The sequence below is a fragment of the Heterocephalus glaber genome, unplaced genomic scaffold (genome assembly GCF_053883595.1).
Source record: "Heterocephalus glaber isolate CG9 unplaced genomic scaffold, H.glaber_assembly_v1.0 deba00001481, whole genome shotgun sequence".
Classification (NCBI taxonomy): Eukaryota; Metazoa; Chordata; class Mammalia; order Rodentia; family Bathyergidae; genus Heterocephalus; species Heterocephalus glaber.
The window spans coordinates 44,139,611-44,160,112 of record NW_028258317.1 but is presented as its reverse complement, the minus strand read 5'-3'; the positions used below and the strand labels follow the sequence as shown (position 1 = coordinate 44,160,112).

Below are 20,502 nucleotides of genomic sequence, written 5' to 3'. Positions count from 1 at the left end.
ATTGAACAGCAATATGCATTTTAATGGAAAAGGACATATGAAATAAAGGTAGACCACTATGAACAGGAAGGACATAAAGTGACTTCAAGACAGAGGTTACCTTAGTGAAAGAAAGTTGAGAAATGAGATTGAAAGGGGTCAAAGCACTTTGAATTGACTTTAATTGTTTTTCTTCCTAAGAAATAATTTTTTTTTTTGCTACCAAGGATCAAACTTGGGTTCTTGCGCTTGCCCAGCATGGGGTGGAACCTTTGAGCTAAATCCCTGGCCCAAAGATAAAAATCTTAACTTGATAAGGCAAAATGCTAAAATTTGTTTAAACTAGTGATGGCAGATTAAGAAAAAACATTTCCTTTCAGCCCCTCTCAAATCCTACTAAAATTATAATAAATGTATTTTTAAAGGATAAATCTAAAAGGAGAGAGAGAATAAGAAATAAAACAACAGCAATAAATTTCAGTAGCTGGAAAGCAGATGGGATTTTCTGACTTCCAAGAATTGAGAAAAGGGAATCCTGTGTGGGAGACTGTGGGGAGGCAGAAAAACGACTTGATTTTCTTGGCAGGGCCCCTAGAAAGTTCAGAAATGGGCAGCACAAAATGCTGGGAGTACAGGTGACAGCAGGGCTGAAGTTGAAGGCTAAGTTAGAAGTGTGTTTAGGAGGCATTAGATCCCAGATCCCTGCTCAGATCTGAGCATATTGGTAGCATCCCTCCTTGCCTTACTTGAGAACAGAAGTTGATTCCTTGAGAATCAGGAAAAAAGCAAGGGTAGCAATCTTATTTGCAGACAAAGTAGATTTCAAACCAAAGCTAATTAAGAGAGACAAAGATGGTGACTACATCCTTGTCAAGGGAACAATCCAAGAGGAAGAGATGACAATCATAAATACATATGCACCAAATATGAATGCCACCAACTATACAAAACAAATATTAATGGACATGAAAAACCAAATAAGCAGTAATACAATTATAGTGGGGGACCTCAATACCCCACTATCACAAATAGACAGATCATTTAGACAAAAAATTAACAACAAAATTCTAGAATTGAACCAAACTATTGAACAAATGGACTTAATAGATGTTTACAGAGTGTTCCACCCCTCAAAATCAGAACACACATTCTTTTCAGCTGCACACGGGTCATTCTCTAAAATAGACCACATACTAGCTCACAGGACATGTCTAAGTAAATGCAAAATAATTGAAGTTATGCCCTGTATATTATCACCATAGTGCAATAAAGTTGGAGATCAATAACATAAGAAACTGCAAAACCCCCACAAACACATGGAAATTGAATAACACCCTCCTGAACAACCAATGGGTGACAGAGGAAATTAAAGAAGAAATTAGACAGTTTCTACAAATAAATCATAATGCCAGTACAACATACAAGAATCTATGGGACACAATGAAAGCAGTTCTACATGGGAAATTCATAGCAGTGAATGCCCATATTAGGAAAACAGAGAGAACTCAAATAAACAAGCTAATGCAGAACCTCAAGCTCCTAGAAAAAGAAGAGCATAGCAAATGAAAGATCATGCAAGAGAGGAAATTATAAAGATTACAGCAGAAATCAATGCAATGGAGACTAAGAGAATGATCCAAGAAATCAATGAATTAAAGAGTTGGTTTTTCAAAAGAATAAATAAAATCAATAAACCTTTAGCCAACCTTACCAGAAAAAGGAAAGAAAAGGCTCAAATCTATGCAACTAAGGATGAAAAAGGTGAAGTCACAACAGATCCAGCAGAAATCCAGAGGATCATCAATACCTACTTTGAGAACCTATACTCTAATAAAATGGAAAACACAGAAGAAATGGACAGATTCCTAGATACATATGAACTGCCACAATTAAATGAAGAAGATATAGAAATTCTAACACCTCAATTACAATGAGGGAAATTGAAAATGTAATAAAAGATTTACCAACAAAGAAAAGCCCACGTCCTGATGGCTTCACTGCTGAATTCTACAAGATGTTTAAAGAAGAACTATCCCCGTTACTCTTTAAACTCATCAAGGAAATTGAAAGGGAAGCAATACTTTCAAATTCATTCATGGAAGCAAGTGTTACTTTGATTCCAAAACCAGGGAAAGACCCAACCCAAAAAGAGAACTACAGACCAATCTCCCTAATGAACATAGATGCAAAAATCCTCAACAAGATACTGACAAACAGAATACAGAGGGTCACCAAGAAGATCATACACCCTGACCGAGTCAGATTTATCTCAGGGATGCAAGGATGGTTCAACATATGTAAATCAATAAGTGTAATACACTATATTAACAGAGCCAAGGACAACAACCATATGATCATCTCCATAGATGCAGAAAAAGCATTTGACAAAATCCAACACCCATTCATGATAAAAACCCTACAGAAAATTGGAACAGAAGGTCTTTATCTCAATCTGATTAAGGCTATCTATGAAAAACCAACAGCCAATGACATACTAAATGGTCAGAAAAAGAAAACTTTCACGCTAAAATAAGGAACAAGACAAGGATGCCCGCTATCACCACTCCTGTCCAATATAGCTCTGGGAACATTAGCCACAGCAATTAGAAAAGAGAAAGAAATAAAAGGAATAAAGATAGGAAAGGAAGAAGGTAAATTGTCTTTACTTGCTGACGATATGATACTTTACATAGAAGACCCAAAAAACTCTGCCAAAAGACTTCTAGACTTAATTGCCAGATTCAGTAGAGTAGCTGGATACAAGGTCAACACTCAAAAAACAATAGCCTTCTTGTACACAAATAACAGACTCACTGAGAGAGAAATTTGGGAAACAATTCCCCTTAAAATAACATGCATAAAAATGAAATATCTAGGAATCAATCTAACAAAGGAAGCAAAAGACCTCTGAACTGAAAACTACAGCACTCTGAAAAAAGAGATCAAAGAGGATATAAGAAAATGGAAAGACATCCCTTATTTCTGTGTAGGAAAAACCAATATAGTAAAAATGGCCATACTTCCAAAACTGCTATATAGATTTAATGCAATGCCAATTGAAATTTCAACAATCTACTTCACAGAACTAGAGAAGACAATGCAAAAATTCATTTGGAACCAGAAGAGACCTAGAATAGCAAAAGCAATAGAAGTAGAACAGAACCTTCTCAACAGATAAAAGACATGTACTCCATACTTCCAGCAAAAAAAGCCTTTTATGAATGGAAAAGGTACAATGCTTTATCCCTAAGGTAGGGAACAAAGGCAGATATGCCTACTTTTCATCTGTCCATTAAACTTTTTTTTTTTAGTAAATAACAAAGTTTAGGTGTGAAATAGTAGAGTGGACAGGTGCAGGATTGTACATTTTTGTAGGGCTTTCACCATTCTTAGACAGCAACCAGAATCAGACAGACAAACAATAGGATACAACTGTTAACTTTTCTATAAATGAAAACTGCAACAAGTATTGTAAATAATATAGAAACATAGATTATTTAACTGATTTTAATAACATGACATAAAGCCCCTAGAATTGATAAAATCATTATGCAAAATACATAGATGACTACTGACTTCTTCTAAATACATAAAATAAATACGCAAGACATGTGAAAATAGGCAAGTTTCCACTAAATAAATGAAAACCTTAAAAAAAAAGAAAGTTTTCCTTTCCATGACATTTGGAGAAGGGAAATTATCATTTTAAACAATATTCAAGTTTATTAAACTAATTAAAAAGGTATTATAAAATGTTTAACTTTCATCAGCTTCAAGGTTTATGTTGCTGCTGAATTTTGCATATAACTGAACTTTCAAATCTGCTAACACCCACTGAATTGCTTCTACTCGGGATTCCAAGGCATCAGTTTCTTCTTGCAAATTTTTCTTTGCTTCTTCTAACATGTCTTGTGTTTCTTCTTGAGAATGGCTAATGAAAACATCACCAATCTGGTAAGGTTTCATTAAGCTGTCATCATCTGTGAGCATGATGTTTTCACAAGCATCTTCTAAATTCTAGAGTTGTTTCTTTTTTACTTCTATTTCTTCCTTTAGCTCTACTGAGTGATTCTACTCATATTCCGCCCAAATTTATTTCTTTTGTTGATCTTCGAAAGTAACATTGAAATCTTCAGCAGCACTTTCATGTATCACCTAAAAATAATATTATAAAGATGCGCTGAGTTTGATCCCCAGCTGAGCGTCTTACCAGCTGAGTCACTACAGCACTAGTAATTGCTGTGTCCAAGTTTCTCCATCTGTAAAATGGGGGAACAGGGTCCTCGCAAAAGGCCTGGGAGGATCACAGAGAAGCCGGAGACCACTGGGCCCTAACCCATCTCACCTCCATGGACGCACAGAGGACACAGGAACTGAGGACCAACCTGGGGTAGGGTGCACATGGGGTGGTGGCCTGACTGCGTAGGATGCGGGGCCTGCACACCCTGACCTCCAGCTCCTCAGGCAGAGGCGGTCCTGAGTCCCTGAGGGTCCTGGCCCAGGCACCCACCCCCGTGGGAGGCCCACGGAAACTCTGGGACACTGGGCCTGGCCAAGGAGGTGCCCACAGGATCCCGGGCCTCAGCCAGGCCTCAACCCGGCCTCAGGGACCCGCACTCCCCCAACCCCACTCAGGACCCCCCCACAGTCCAGCCCAGCCACTGCCTGCACCCCCTGCCCATTAAATTTTGAAACATAGGCCCAATCCAAAATAGTCTGGCAATAAAAATAAACAAATGGCATAGGACTGGCAAGGTAGAAGTAAAATCTTTATATGTAGATGAAATGATCACCTACAGAGAAAATACTAAGAAATCTCTAGGAGCCCCTAGAACTTGTATTTGAATTTAGCAGTATTAGAAAACACAATGTATATACAAAAAATTCAGGTCTATGTATATTTGCTATAAAGGAAGAATTGAATATTGAAATTTAAAAGTTATGTAGGAGTACAAAGGACCTAGAAAAGTAAAAAGAAAAAAATAACAGTGTTGGAAGACATTTATTACCAATTTTAAGACTTCCTCTAAAGCTACAGTAATCAAGGCAGTGTTGGTGTAAGGAAAGATATATAGATCAATGGAATAAAACAGAGAATCTAGAAATAGAACCACACATACACGGTCCACTGATTTTGGAAAGATTATTTAACATTAACGTTTTATAGAACATAAACTAAATTCAAGAGCAGAGGAAAAGAGTGTTTTCAACAAATGGTACTAGAACACCTAGTATCCGTATCTAAAAAATTAACCTCAACCCTTTATTTCCATACATAAAAATAACTTGAAAGGATCTATGAACCTAAATATGAAAAACTAAAACTATAAAAACTTTAAGAAGAAATTAGAAGGGAAAATGTTCACGAATTTAGAGTATGCAAGAATTTCCTAGGATATGAAAACATGATGTATAAAAGAAAAAATAGATAAATGAGATTCCATCAAAATTTAGAACTTTAAAAGACATCATTAAGAAAATGAAAAGTAGTCCTTAAACAGAACATAATTATAATACATATAACCTATGGCCAGAATATATAAAGAACTCTTACAGCTCATTAATAGACAACCCAATTAAAAAGTAGACATAAGATGATAAATAGCCAGTACAGCACAAGGAAATGTGTACAACACTAGAATCAGAAAAATACTAATCAGTACAATAACAAGATCATATTATACACTCATTAGGGAGATTAAGTTAAAAGTTTTAAAAGAATAAATGTCAGCTTAGGTATGAACCAGTTAGAACTTTCTACTACTGCTAATATGAATATAAAATGATAAAACCATTTTGGAAAACAATATAGAAATTTTCTGTATTAGTTTTAAGAACCAACGGTTCTGTTCTTAAGTTTTTACTTAACAGAAATGAAAACACATGTTCACAATAGACTTCTACATACAATTTGACTATCCCTTATCTGAAATTCTTGGGACCAGAAGTATTTCAGATTTTGGTTTGAAATCCACTTGATCTGCAAAGAGGATAGTTACTCTTGCTTTTTTGGGGGGTTCCTGTCACATGGAGTATTGTTTTCCAACCTTCAATTTTCAGTCTATGAGTTTCTTTTTGAATTAAGTGTGTTTCTTGTATGCAGCATATTGGTGGATCTTGCTTCTTGACCCATTCTGCCAGTCTATTTCTTTTGTTAGGTGAATTGACACCATTAACATTGATGGTTATAATTGATACATATTGACTTCTCATTGTCAAGACTTTTTCTTTTTCTTGGATTCTCCCCCTTTGCATTTAATTTCTTGTCATGCCCAATGGATTCATTCTGCTGGACTTCCAGGAGTTGTGATCCTTGTTGTTTTTTCCTAGGATATAGTCTAACAGTTTTTGGAGTGCTGGGTTGGTATTCATGAAGTTCCTAAGGTACTCTGTGTCACGAAAGTTATCTTATTTCTCCATCAATTTTGAAAGATAGTTTTTTGCAGGGTACATCAATCTGGATTGGAGGCTGTTTTTCTTTAGGGCTTGAAATATGTCACTCCAAGCTCTTCTTGAGGGTTTACATTGAGAGGTCTGATGTGATTCTGATAGGCTTTCCCTCGTATGTGATTTGTTTCTTTTCTCTAAGTGCTTGTAGAATTTTGTTCTTCTGTTGGGTTTCTGGAATCTTAATTATTACATCCCTATGTGTAGATTTTTTTTTCATCAAGGTTAGTTGGAGTCCTATATGCCTCACTTATTCGTATGTCAAATTCTTTCCCGCTGCTTGGGAAGTTTTCTGCCATCACTTCGGTGAAGTTGTTTTTATCTTGTCTGCACTCTCTCCTGTTTCTTCATTGACTCTGATCAGTCTTATGTTATTCTTGTTTGCATCATCTAGCAGCTGCTGGATTGATTTCTTGTCGTCCCTTACAATTTTAAAGCAATTTTTCTTTTCCTGGTCACTAATTGAAATCTTATCTTCTATATCTGAAAATCTGTCCTCATATTGGGTCATTCTGCTGTGTAAGCTTTCAGTGGAGTTTTTAATCTTCTGGAAATCTGCATCTGTTTTATGGATTCCGTTTGTTTCCTATGTTGGGATTCCATCATGTTCCTCGGCTCCTCTATTTTTTTTATCTGTGTCTGCTCTAGATTTATTAATCATGTCTGGCACTATGAGCATAACCTATGATATTATCTGAGAAATTATTTCTGATTTCATTTTTTCCAGACTCTCATTTGTTGCCAATTCAGGGAGTCCAGGTGGTTATCAGAGTGTTCCATCTTGTTTCCCTTTGGGGTTGTTTTAAGTTATTTGGAAGTCTGGTTTTGAGGCTTGTTTACATGTTTTCTCATTTCAATGGGGTGAGGGGATGTGCGCTGCTGATGCCCGAGAAGCTCACCTCCTTGGCACTGGGGGTGGTGGTACAGTGGCCCAGAATGTTCACCTACTTTGTGCTGGGGACAGCTCTGTTCCTTGGCACTGGGGGTGGTGGTATGGTGGCTGACATGTTTCTTGTATACAGAATACTGTTGGATTTTATTTTTTGATGCCATCTGACAATTTGTGTCTTTGATTGGGGAATTGAGACCATTCACATTGAGAGTTATCATTTGAACAGTATTGAGATATTCCTTTTGTTGCATTATTTTCCTGTTGCTTATTCCTTTTTTTATCCACTTCTGCTTAACTGCTCACCCTGCCTTGATTCAATTCTACTTTTTGGTATTGTTGGCTTCATTGTCTCTTTCTAGGATATCTTTGAGAATTTTCTGGAGTGCTGGTTTGGTGGTCCTGAATTTTTCAGGTGTGCTTTGTCATAGAAAGACCTTATTTCTCCATCAATTTTGAAAGATAGTTTTGCAGGATAGATCAGCCTGGATTGGAAGTTTTCTTTTAGGGCTTGAAATACTTCACGGTCTTCTGGCCTTTAAAGATTTTGTTGAGAAGTCTGCGGTAATTCTAAAGGGTTTAACATTTATAGGTGACTCACTGCTTTTCTCTAGCATTTAACATGTGGTCCTTGCATTTAACTTTTTGGATTTTGACTATGGTGTGTCACAAATAGATTCTTTTCTGAACATAGCTATTTGAGGCTCTATGTACTTCACTTATCTGTATATTAACTTCTTTCCCCATATTTGGAAAGTTTTCTGCTATTATTTCTGTAAACAGTTTTTTAATGGCATTTGTGCTGTCTTCTTTTATATGCATTCCAATAAATCTTTGTTTTGTTGTTGTTGTTCTTGATGATGATGATGACGATGGAGTTTTCGCATCCTCTAGCAAATTCTGGAGCCATTTTTCATGTTGTCTTGTTTTTAAGATGTCTCAAAGTATACATGGTCCTGGAGTCCCGTGGAACACTCCGAATCAGCGGGCTGCAGACAGGCAGGTCTGCGCACGCCCTACCGAGGTTGCAAGTCATGCAGAACACGCTGAATCAGCCCATGCCTCGGCAACACTCCACTGGACCCCCCCCCCCCCCAGCTCCTCTGTACAGCCAACTGGTTCCACACTACAAAGATGCAGAGGACACCGGACCACCAGACCATGGTACTGAGTCCCGCTGCTCATGGCCCAGAGGTAGGGGCTTCTGAGTTGCTGTCCCACTGCTCCTGGTCCAGAGGAAGGGGCTTCCCGGCCACCATCCCTCCCACTGCTCCCAGCCAAGAGGAAAGGGCTTTTGGGCCCCCATTCCTACTGCTGCTCCTGGACCCTGTCCCACCTTTCCCAGCTCAGAGGAGTTAATCCGTGCAGGCGCCAACAGTCCCCACCCCAGTTAAAATGAGAAAACACGTAAATAAGTCAGAAAACCAGACTTCGAAGATCACCTACAGCAACCCCAAAGGGAAATGAGATGGAATACTCTGATACTCAACAACCTGGACCCACTGAAATGGCAACAAAAGGGGATCTGGAAAAAATGAAATCAGAAATAATTTCTCAGATAACAGGAGACATTGTGCTCCCAGCACAAGACATGATTAATAAATCTAGAGAGGAGCTCAGGAACGTGATGGAATCCCCACATAGGTGTGAGAAACTGAAAGTGTAAATAAGGACTAAAACATATAATAAGTAATGTGAAATAGGAAGAAAAGGGGCAAAGGGAAAGAAAGTGGGAGGGGCAGGGGAAAGGAAAGAAGGGAATGGAATTAATATGAGAAAATGGAAAAATAGGAACAAAATCTTTGTAAATAGGGAGGAATGGAAGGGTTGAAGGGAGGGCTGGGCAAGGGTGAAAAATAAGAACCAAGAGAGATCATGTAAAGGTGCAAATTTCCAATGATGAATGTCATTATATTGTATACCTAAAATGTACCAATGATTAGAATGAATAATCGATAATGCAAAATAGGAAGAAAAGGTCCAAAGGGGTAGGGGTAGTGGGAGGGGCAGTGGAAAGGAAAGAAGGGAAAGGAAAAACGATGAGAAATGGAAATAATGGAAATAAAGTCTCTGTAAATAGGGAAGGGTGGAGGGGGTGAAGGGAGGGCTAGGAATGGGGAAAAAATAAGAATCAAGATGCATTATGTAAAGGTACAATTCCCAATGAGAAATATAATTGTGTTGTATACCTACAATGTACCAATAAAAGAATTTAATAAAGTGCAAGAAAAAAAAAGTATACATGGTCCCATGTTCTACTTCTGACACTCTGTTCTTAAACTGGTCAGTTCTGTTGCCCACAGATTCAATAGAATTTTTGATCTCCTAGATTTCTGTTTGGTACCTTTTCATGGACTCTAATTCTGTGTTAAACTGGTCATTCATATTTTTTGTCATTTTGTTTAGCTCACCTAATTTTATTAGTGTATTCTGAAAGCTCACAGATCAGTTTGTTTAACCAATTACTTGTTTGGTTATATCATCTTTGAGCTTACAGAGCACCTTACTTATCTTTTTTATTTTTGTCTCCTCTTTTATCATTTCATATAATTCATGTGTTAGCTTTTGCTTTCCTCCTCAGTGATGTCCCATGGATCAGTTTTGGGGAAGTTGGGACTTTTGGTAGCATTTTGTTGCCTTGTCTTCTCATGTTTTTATTGGTTTTGGTTGTGTGTCTGTGTGTATGCTCACTGAGGATCATAGGTGATTATATTGGAAAGACTTTGTTGCTAATATGGAGAGCTCTTTAGTTAGCATCTGATTTTCAGTAATGCATTTTGGGTGTGGCTAATTATAGGCCTTTGCCTCTGCCCTAAGATCCACTCACCTCTGTTAATTTGGGAAAAGAAGATGCAATGTAATTAGCCCAGCATCCTGTTCTTTGGAAATAAGCCAGTTTTGTTGATAACACAAAAGTAAATTAAATATTGGCATGCATTAAAAATTAATTAATAGCCACAACTATGCCACCCTGACAATAGCAACAAGATCAGCACCAATAATAGTCAAAGACAAACTGGATAATACTTACTGTAAGAACCAATTAAAGCTACCACAGTACCCTTAACCATAGGGGAGATTTATAAGTACAATATAGACCAAAGGCAAACCAAATATTGATGGTTAATATCTAATAAATGCAAGAAATATACAACCATTTTCAAAATAGAAAATAATTAGAAAGTGGGACCTCATTAGAAGTGGGTGACTGGAGGTGGAACCTGGAAGGGCCTTCCTGGTTGCCATGGAGCAACTCACCATGAACTGAAACTGTTAGCCAAAATATACCTTTCCTCCTTTAGGTTGTGCTGAGTATGTTTTATCCCAGCACCAGGAAAGTGACCGTGACATTTGATGACCAAACATTTCTCTTTTAAAGTCATCTTCACTTACAAGTTGTCATCTAGTCCCTCCAACCCCTCCCATGTTTACCCAATTCTCTCTAAGGCTGCCTGACTTCTCACTCATCACTGGTTCAGATTAGGAAATTCCCCTGGTTGTCCTTGGGTTGCCCCTATTTCTGCTCCATTATCTTCACCTTTATTAGTCACCTCTTTATGTGCCCTACTGGGAACTTCTCTTACCATTCAGATTACATATTCTGTTCTTAATGCTGCAACTCTACCCTTCATCCAAAGGCTTATTTTTACATCTTTTTATAAAATGAATAGCTAAAAACAGGATTCAAACATATTCTTCAACCTTGTTATGTCTTGGGTTTTTTCCTTTTTCAAACAAGAAATTGATTATATTTATATATTTCTATTAGACTGCCCAACTTCTGAGAAATTCACTTTAGCAATTAGAGAGCATCCTTGCAAAAGATGTAATTTACCTTCCAATTCATCACTCTTCTTTATAATTTATAGATTCTCTTAATCTTAATTTTTTAAGTTATGACCCAGATTATTTTACCCTATGCTCTTAAATTTTACTCTAAATATTAAAAAATATACATGACTTCTTATTATTTTCAAGTCTATGGTCTTTCCTGAACTATGGTGGAATAAGTACCTTTTTGTTATCATTTTTGACTATATATTTTTATTCTTTCATGTTAGCTTGTGAAAATATAAACTCCCAAATCAATATTTTCTCCTCTGTAATTGGCATCTGTGATCATGTGTCTTCCAACTTGGCTACATTATGTCCTATCAATTATTGACCTATCAATTATTGTCCTATCAATTATTACACAAAGCATGAACCCCCAATCATTTGCAAGACATAAACTTACTTTGTCACTATTTAGCTTTATTTCTTATATCCAGATGGAATATATGCTCCACATTTTATTTGATCATTTCTGTATTAACTGATTTATCTTAGGTTGTGCTTCCCCCAGGAGTATAAGAAATGGCAGAGTCCCTCAAGCCACTCTCAGAAGTTGCTCTTCTCTTTCCCTTCTGATATGAAAGAGAAAGATTCGGGACAGGGAGTGAGGGCAGGAGCAGAACTGGTTGGCTCTGAGGTTCTGTTTTAAACAGTACATTACCTCTTCTATCTCACACTCTTTCTGGAACTTGAAAGTCCATATGTAATAGACTGGAGTTTCATCTCCTTTAGAATGAAATTAATTTTACAGAAAGGCATGGATTCAGTCATCCAGGCTCCAGGCTCATACATTGTTTTGCACCTGTAATTTATATAAGATACAATGAGGGGGGGACAGGAGCCAGGACCCCTTCCTTTTGAGGTTCAACTTATTTAAATATGACTGACAGCCCACAGTAGCTTAGACAAAAGCCATCTATCAGAAGAAGTCAACAGAGAGCTCTGTCAGAAGTCAGGGAGGGAAGAAGGAGTCGCACATGAGGGCAATGTCCAAAGGGGAAGACTGGTTCTCTTCTCGTATGTGTGCAGGTTTCCATGGAATTTCTTACAGCTGAGGGTCTTGACTGCAACCACCAGAAATTCAGAGAATATGACAGAGACTAGAACAAAAGATGAAATGGGAGCTTGGGGTAATCTGCCCAGATTTTCTGGTTCTATGGCCCCACTGTGCTGAAGAAACACCTGAAGGTTCTTAGAATTAACAAGAGTAGACTTCTCACAAATTAGTGGGCAGCATTCAATAGTGTTCTACTTTAATTATTTATAGACTTTATTTTGTACTCTGTACTCTTTTTTCCACTGAAGAAAAGCATATGTGCACACAATTAAATCATATTTCATGATTCCACTTTACACCATCCATGGTGATCATTTGAGTCATTTACCCCTTACAGACCCTAAGCAGCCATTCTACCCCTTTGCAGAAGAGTTGCCTCATGTAACAATAGAGCAAATCACATACTCTGTAAGAGTAAAGTGTCTTTGTCTCCTTCCCTGGATAAAACCCTGTGCTCTGCATAAATGAGAGCTACTTAGCAGATGATTAACCTCATCTATCCATCGCCAGAGTACTCTTCACATTCCTTGGAATGAATACTAAATTTAGGCACTACATTTATTAGAATAGTTATCAACTTAGACCAACTCCTACATATACCCTCCAATCTTAAAGAAAATAAACATGTTGTTAAGAATTTCTGTACAAGGATATACACCTTATTTTGGTTATTAGCCCAAGTAACATTTTTATAGGATTCCCTCAACAGTCAATCTTTCTCATGAAATATTCTAAATATAAACTCTGTCTTTACTAAACTGACATTTATCCTAAACTTCAATATTAAGTCCTACATTTTCATTCATTTGATTCTACACAGCCTCTTCCTGAAAAACTGTAGAGCAACTTTTTTTCAGTTCAGTGAATATCTTATTTTCTGTCTCCTTCTTCTGGACCGAAGAAGCCACCAAATATTGCTTTACCTCTCTTGCCTCTCTGATCACTTTTTCTCATTGTTCTTCCTTTCCTACTCCTGTTCATCCTACCTTTCCTGCATTTTGATCTAATATTTCAACTTTCCCCTGTCTTTACTCTCCTTAAAAGTTCCCTTTCTAGGGCTGAGGATTTAGCTGAGTAGTTCTGCCACCTGCCTCACAAATGCAAGGTCCCAAGTTCAATCCCCGGTACCAACAAAAAAACCAAAAAAAACCTTCCCTTTCTATGAACTGGCCCAGAGCTCAGAATATAAGGTCACCAAAATCTACTCTTCCTGGTCTGTCCTTCATGATTTTCTCTCCTTTTAAAATCCTATGAAGCTTTGAAGTTACTTTGCCATCTTACTCTATTCCTATACACCTCATTCCTTCCCTCTCTTTTTCCCTTGTTCACTATTGACTCAGTCAGCCATAAGTAACCCTATTCTCGAGGAATACCATGGATTATTCATTCATAAGTAAAGTTTTTGGGTCATCATGAAAAATCAATGAGGTTGTTATTATTATCACCAGATTTTAGCAATAAGTAAAGTAAAGCACTCAGAGGCTAAATAACTTTTCCAAGCTCATAAGATTAGAAAATTGCTGAAGCCAAGATCAAACCTAAGTCTATTTAACTCTAAAACTATGACCTCACAACTGTACCATGACACCTTGACATGCAAAGTACCCTTGCTTCTCTGTGTTTTAGCAGTATCACTTGTTTCTGATCTTCATGAGGATTTTGGTTTAGAGTGCATTTAAACTCCAATGCACCTGTATTAACACAGAAGAAAGAGAACAGTTAAGAGATAGGCAACATAAGGGTAAAGTGGTTGTTGGAGGATATTAATCATGTTGAGGAGGTATCATGTATTCCTAAGGGTAAAGCACATAACTGCAATTACACACATGCACCACTGCCCCCAAAATACTTCGATTTTCACTGGTTCACTTCTCATGCTCATACTGAAACTTATTAAACTTCCTGCAAGTTATTCTAGGGAAGTAAACCAATATTGGTATTAAGAAATGGACAGATACAGGTTCTTTTTAAATAAAGGATAGTTTCTAAAACGAGAATTTTTCACTGATGAAGAAAACTTGGAGACATTTATCTAGTAGGGCAAAGGAAAGAGGAAATATAAGAAAAGAAAATCCACCATAACTTAGCCACTGACATAGAGGCCAGGAGGTGCAGATGGAGTGAACCAGAAGAATGTAGCTCCAGGGGAGATACACTAATGCAACCCAGAGTGCAGGAGAGTCTGTTCACTCAGGGAATGATGAGTCAGATAAGGAGAAATAAAGCACTCTGCAAGAGATACAGGCAGCCAAAGACCCTGGAGGCAGGGGGAGCAGACATGCAGGGGGCGGGCAAGGATGTTTGAAGATGGTCAAATGTTCATTGCTCAGGAGGGGAACTTGCTCAAGGACACTCTTACCTAGGAGTCAGGGGGAATCACACAGAAATCATCATGGGAACTCAGTATAAAAAAACAGAATAGGCTGCTGTACAACCCCTTCCCCCAGTGCACAGGAGGTGAGTCAATCCCAGCACCCAGGAGGAGGCTTCTGGGCCACCATACCATCCCCTCCCCCAGCACACAGGAGGTGAGCCACCAGGATGCCAGCAACACCACCTCCCATTCAAAATGAGAAGATACATAAACAAATCTCAAAACCAGACTTCCAGATCACCAGCAACCCCAAAGGGAAACGAGATGAAACACTCTGATACTCAACCACCTGGGCTCCCTGAACTAGCAACAAAAGAGGATCTGGAAAAAAAAATCAGAAATAATTTCTCAGATAACAGCAGAGATTGTGCACATAGTGCAAGACATGATTAATAAATCCAGAGAGGAGCTGAGGAACATGATGGAAGCCCAACAAAGAAGACAAATGGAATCCATAAAACAGATACAGATTTCCAGGAGATTAAAAACTCCATTGAAAGCTTACACAGCAGAATGACCCAATGTGAGGACGGAATTTCAGACATGGAAGATTAGATTGTAATTAGTGATCAGGAAAAGAAAAATTGCTTTAAAATAGTAAGGGACCAAGAGAAATCAATCCAGCAGCTGCTAGATGATGCAAACAAGAGTAACATAAGACTGATCAGAGTCAATGAAGAAACAGGAGAGAGTGCAGATGACATTAAAAATCTGTTCACAGAAGTGATGGCAGAAAGCTTCCCAAGTAGGGGAAAAGAACTTGGCATACAGATAAGTGAGGTATATAGGACTCCAACTAGCCTTGATCAAAAAAATCTACACATAGGGATGTAATAGTTAAGATTCCAGAAACTCAACAGAAGAACAAAATTCTACAATCACTTAGAGAAAAGAAACAAAGCACATACAAAGGAAAGCTCATCAGAATCACAGCAGACTTCTCAATGCAAACTCTCAAGGCTAGAAGAGCTTGAAGTCACATATTTCAAGCCCTAAAGGAAAACAGCCTCCAACACAGATTAATGTACCATGCAAAACTATCTTTCAAAATTGACGGTGAAATGAGATACTTTCGTGACAAAGAGCACCTTAAGAATTTCATGAATACCAAACCAGCACTCCAAAAACTGTTAGACTATATCCTAGAAAAAGACAATGAGGAACACAACCCCGGGAAGCCCAGCAGAATTAATCTGTTGGGCATGACAAGAAATTAAATCCAAAAGGGGAGAATCCAACAAAAAGAAAAAGTCATGACAATGATAAGTCAATACTTATCTGTACTGGCTATTTATCATCTTCTTATGTCTACTTTTTAATTGGGCTATCTAATAATGAGCTGTAAGAGTTATTTATATATTCTGGTCTTAGGTTATATGCATTTTAAATATGGTCTGTTTAAGGACTACTTTTCATTTTCTTAATGATGTCATTTAAAGTTCTAAATTTTGATGGAGTCTCATTTATCAGTTTCTATCTTTTATACATCATGTTTTTTGTAGCCTAGGAAATTCTGGCCTACCCTAAATTCATGAACATTTTCCCTTATAATTTCTTCTTAAAGTTTTATAGTTTTAGTCTTTCTAGGTTCATAGATCCTTTCAAGTTATTTTTATGTATAGAAATAAAGGGTTGAGGTTAATTTTTTATATACAGATACCAGGTGTTCTAGTACCATTTGCTGAAAACACTATCTTTTCCTCTGCTATTGAGTTGAGTTTATGTTCTATAAAATGTTAATGTTAAATAATATTTCAAAACTCAGTGGACCATATATGTGTGGTTCTATTTCTAGATTCTCTGTTTTATTCCATTGATCTATATATCTTTCCTTACACCAACACTGCCTTGATTAGAGGAAGTCTTAAAATTAGGTAATAAATGTCTTCCAACACTGCTTGTTTTTTCTTTTTACTTTTCTAGGTCCTTTGTACTCTGACATAACTTTTAAATTTCAATATCTAATTCTTCATTTATAGCAAGTATACGTAGACCTGCATTTTTATGTATACCTTGTGTTTTCTAATCTGGCTAAATTCAAATACAAGTTCTAGGGGCTCCTAGAGATTTCTTAGTATTTTCTCTGTAGATGATCATTTCATCTACATATAAAGATTTTACTTCTACCTTGCCAATTGTATGCTAATTGTGTCTTTTTATTGCCAGACTATTTTGGATTGGGCCTATGTTTCAAAGTTTAATGGACAGATGAAGAGTAGGCTTATCTGCCCTTGTTCCCCACCTTAGGGAGGAAGCACTGTATCTTTTCCATTCATACAAGGTGTTTTTGCTGGAAGTATGGAGTACATGTCTTTAATTTGTTGAGAAGGTTCTATTCTACTTCTAGTCTCCTGATAGTTTTTACCATGAATAGCTGTAAAATTTAGTCCAATACTTTTTCTGCAACTACTGACAGGATCATATGGCATTTTCCTTTCCTCTGTTAAAATGATAACTTATGGTGATGGATCTTCCAATGTTGAACCAACACTGCCATCCCTATAATAAAACCACTTTCTACATACTGCCAGATCTGACTTCTAAGAGTTTGTTTTGTTCAACAAATTTTTATCTATGTTCATACATTTTTCTTCTATTATCTTTATCCAGTTTTAGTATTACCATAATGTTGATTTCCCAAAATGAGGGGAGAAGTGTTCCTTCTTTCTTCTGCTTTAAAGTTTTGATATAATTTATCAGTTAAAATGTGTATGAGCCTGTTGTTGTCATATAGGTAGGTTTTCAAGCTAGGAATATACTTTCTTTAATAGGTGCTATTCAAATTTTATATTTCCTCCAGAGTCAGTTTCATTAATTTTTCTTCCAAGGTACTTCTTAGAAGTTGTCAAATTTATTTCAAAACAGATTTTTGTAATATGCTTTCTATATCCTTTTAAATTCTGTAAAATCTGTGGTAATGTCCTCTAAATTTTGATATTGTAATTTTAAAAATGTATAATTGATATTGTGTAATAGGAAGAAAGGGTCTAAAGGAGTAGGGGAAGTGCAAGGGGTAGGGGAAAGGAAAGAAGGGAAAAGAAAAAAATGCAAACAAAATCTTTGCAAATAGGGAAGGGTGGAGGGGGTAAAGGGAGAGCAGGGGAAGTGGAAAAAGTAAGAATCAAGATACATCATGTAAAGGTACAAGATCCCAATGATGAATGTAATGGTATTTTATACCTGAAATGCACCAATAGATTTAATGGAAAAAAACAATAAAAAATCACTGTATTGTAAATTTTTAAAAATTAAAGATTATCTTGCTCAATGCTCCAGTTTTTAAATAATCCACATGCTATCCTACAAGGTATTCTGGATTTGGTATCAGAAGACCTAGAGAAAATCAAAATGTTAAGTAATTTAATAAGCAGTGAATCACTATCCAATAATGTTGTCATCATCATTGGTATCTTGTATAATCTTCATAGAGAAATAAAGCTTAAAGAGATTTAGTAAAGTATATTCACTAGAAAGTAATGGAGAAGTAAGTGTTATAAAGAGAAGTTTCTTATTTCTAGTTGTACTATATTTTTCTATACATTTTCCTTGTAGATTAATTGATGAGTGCAATGGAAAGAAGAGAGAAGTAGAAATTGAAAGGATTCAGATAAAACAGAGAAACTAGAACCAGTATCATTTTTAAAGGGAGACCCAACAGAATAATCAGATCCTATCTTTAAGTTTGTAAGCCTAATTTAAAAAGGATTAAACTACTTTCCTGAGAAACTACTTTCTTCTGAGGAGCTTCTTTCCCCTGCCTTTTACTTATTTATTGCTTGAAGAGTTTAAATAAAGATAATAAATTGCATGATCAATAGAAACAACAGAGCTTTGCTTTAAAGCTTTGCTTTAAGCTTTGCTTAAAGCTGATAACAGAATATATAGATTTTCCATGAATAATGGAAAAGGTCTGACAAAGAGATTTAAACTCCCCTATCTCTACCTCTCTTTCTCTCTATTCTTTGAAGAGCCAATTCCTAAGTTTCCTTATGGAAAGAAATCAGCTTCATCCAAGTCAATGACTCCCACTTCAGAAAGGTTTATTTATTTCCTTCAGAGAGGGAGCCATAGTCAGTGGCATGGAAGTGAGTGCTCAAGAAGGCCAGCAACTCACAGCTGTCAGACTAATCCCAAGCTGAGGGTGGGAGCCTGACAGCTACTGCTTACCCAAGATCCAGGGCCCAAAAGAGAGATGTATAACTGCAGGCAATTGTTTTCTTTGTAAATTACAGTAACTCCATCATCCTCAAGCCTGACACCCTTAGACAGCACTCTCTAAGACAAATTTTGATGTGCTTGTGGTTTAGAGCACTCTCTCATACTCACTTTACCAACCATGAGCCTAAAGGAAATTTTCCATACACATGGCTCAAGTTCCCAAGATCCTAGTAGAAAATTTTTCTAAGATCTTAAGGCTGTCATAGTGTGATATCTTCTTCAACCTACCAAAATTTGACCATTCCTAGGACCACAGGCTTGACCCTGGGAGCTTTTGCTCCTCTTTTCCCTGTCTCACTTTCTCCAGCAATAGCAGAAATAAAAACTAGAAAATGGAAGATATGAATCCCAACCCCAGTTCTGCCAATGGCTGGGCGCTATTGGGGAGTTCATTTCTACTATCTCTGTACGCAGTATAATTCATAGCACATCATACATGCTCAAAAAGGGGGGAGTAAATAAATGAATTTGATAAAAAAAGATATCCATTTCCTGACTAGCAATTACCAAACTAATATTTGGTACTTTAAAACTCACTACATTGAGCAAAGAGGAAGAGGTTTCCGGGCCCCCGTACCACTGCTCCCAACTCAGACGAAATGAGCCGCATGGGCGCCAGCGGCACCCCCCCCCCCCACACCGCTGCTGCCCTAATGAGAAGACAGGTAAGCAAACTTCAAAACCAGACTTCCAGATTGCCTACAGAACCCCAAAAGGAAACAAGATGGAACACTCTCATACCCAACCACATGGACTCCCTGAACTGGCAATGAAAGGGGACCTGGAAAAAATGAAATCAGAAATAATTTTTGAGATAACAGCAGAGACTATGCTCATAGTGCAAGACATGATTAATAAATCTAGGGCGGACACAGATTTTTAAAATAGAGGAGCTGAGGAACATGATGGAATCCCAAAATAGGAAACAAATAGAACCCATAAAACAGACGCAAACAGATTTCCAGGAGATTAAAAACTCCACTGAAAGCTTACACAGCAGAATGACCCAATGTGAGGACAGATTTTCAGATATAGAAGATAGGATTGCAACTAGTGACAAGGAAAAGGAAAAGTTGCTTTAAAATTGTAAGGGACCACAAGAAATCAATCCAGCAGCTGCTAGATGATGCAAGCAAGAGTAACATAAGACTGATCAGAGTCAATGAAGAAACAGGAGAGAGTGTAGATGACATAAAAAAACTCTTCACAGAAGTGATGGCAGAAAACTTCCCAAGCAGGGGAAAAGAATTTGACATACAAATAAGTGAGGTATATAGGACTCCAACTAGCCTTGATGAAAAAAAAAATCTATACGTAGGGATGTAATAATTAAGATTCCAGAAACCCAACAGAAGAACAAAATTCTACAAGCACTTAGAGAAAAGAAACAAATCACATACAAGGGAAAGCCTGTTAGAATCACATCAGACATCTCAATGCAAACCCTCAAGGCAAGAAGAGCTTAGAGTGACATATTTCAAGCCCTAAAGGAAAACAGCCTCCAAAGCAGATTGATGTATCCTGCAAAACTATCTTTCAAAATTGATGGAGAAATAAGGTAACTTTCATCTAAAGAGAACCTTAGGAAATTCATGAATACCCAACCAGCACTCCAAAGAATTTTACACAATATCCTAGGAAAAAACAACAAGGATCACAACCCCAGGAAGACCAGCAGAATGAATCCATTGGACATGACAAGAA

At 37.2% G+C, this 20,502-nt stretch overlaps 1 pseudogene; it reads right to left on the bottom strand.

Moving 5' to 3' along the window:
- Positions 1 to 3,735: 3,735 nt before the first annotated feature.
- Positions 3,736 to 3,984, bottom strand: LOC101720715 (prefoldin subunit 4 pseudogene; annotated as a pseudogene).
- Positions 3,985 to 20,502: the final 16,518 nt, after the last annotated feature.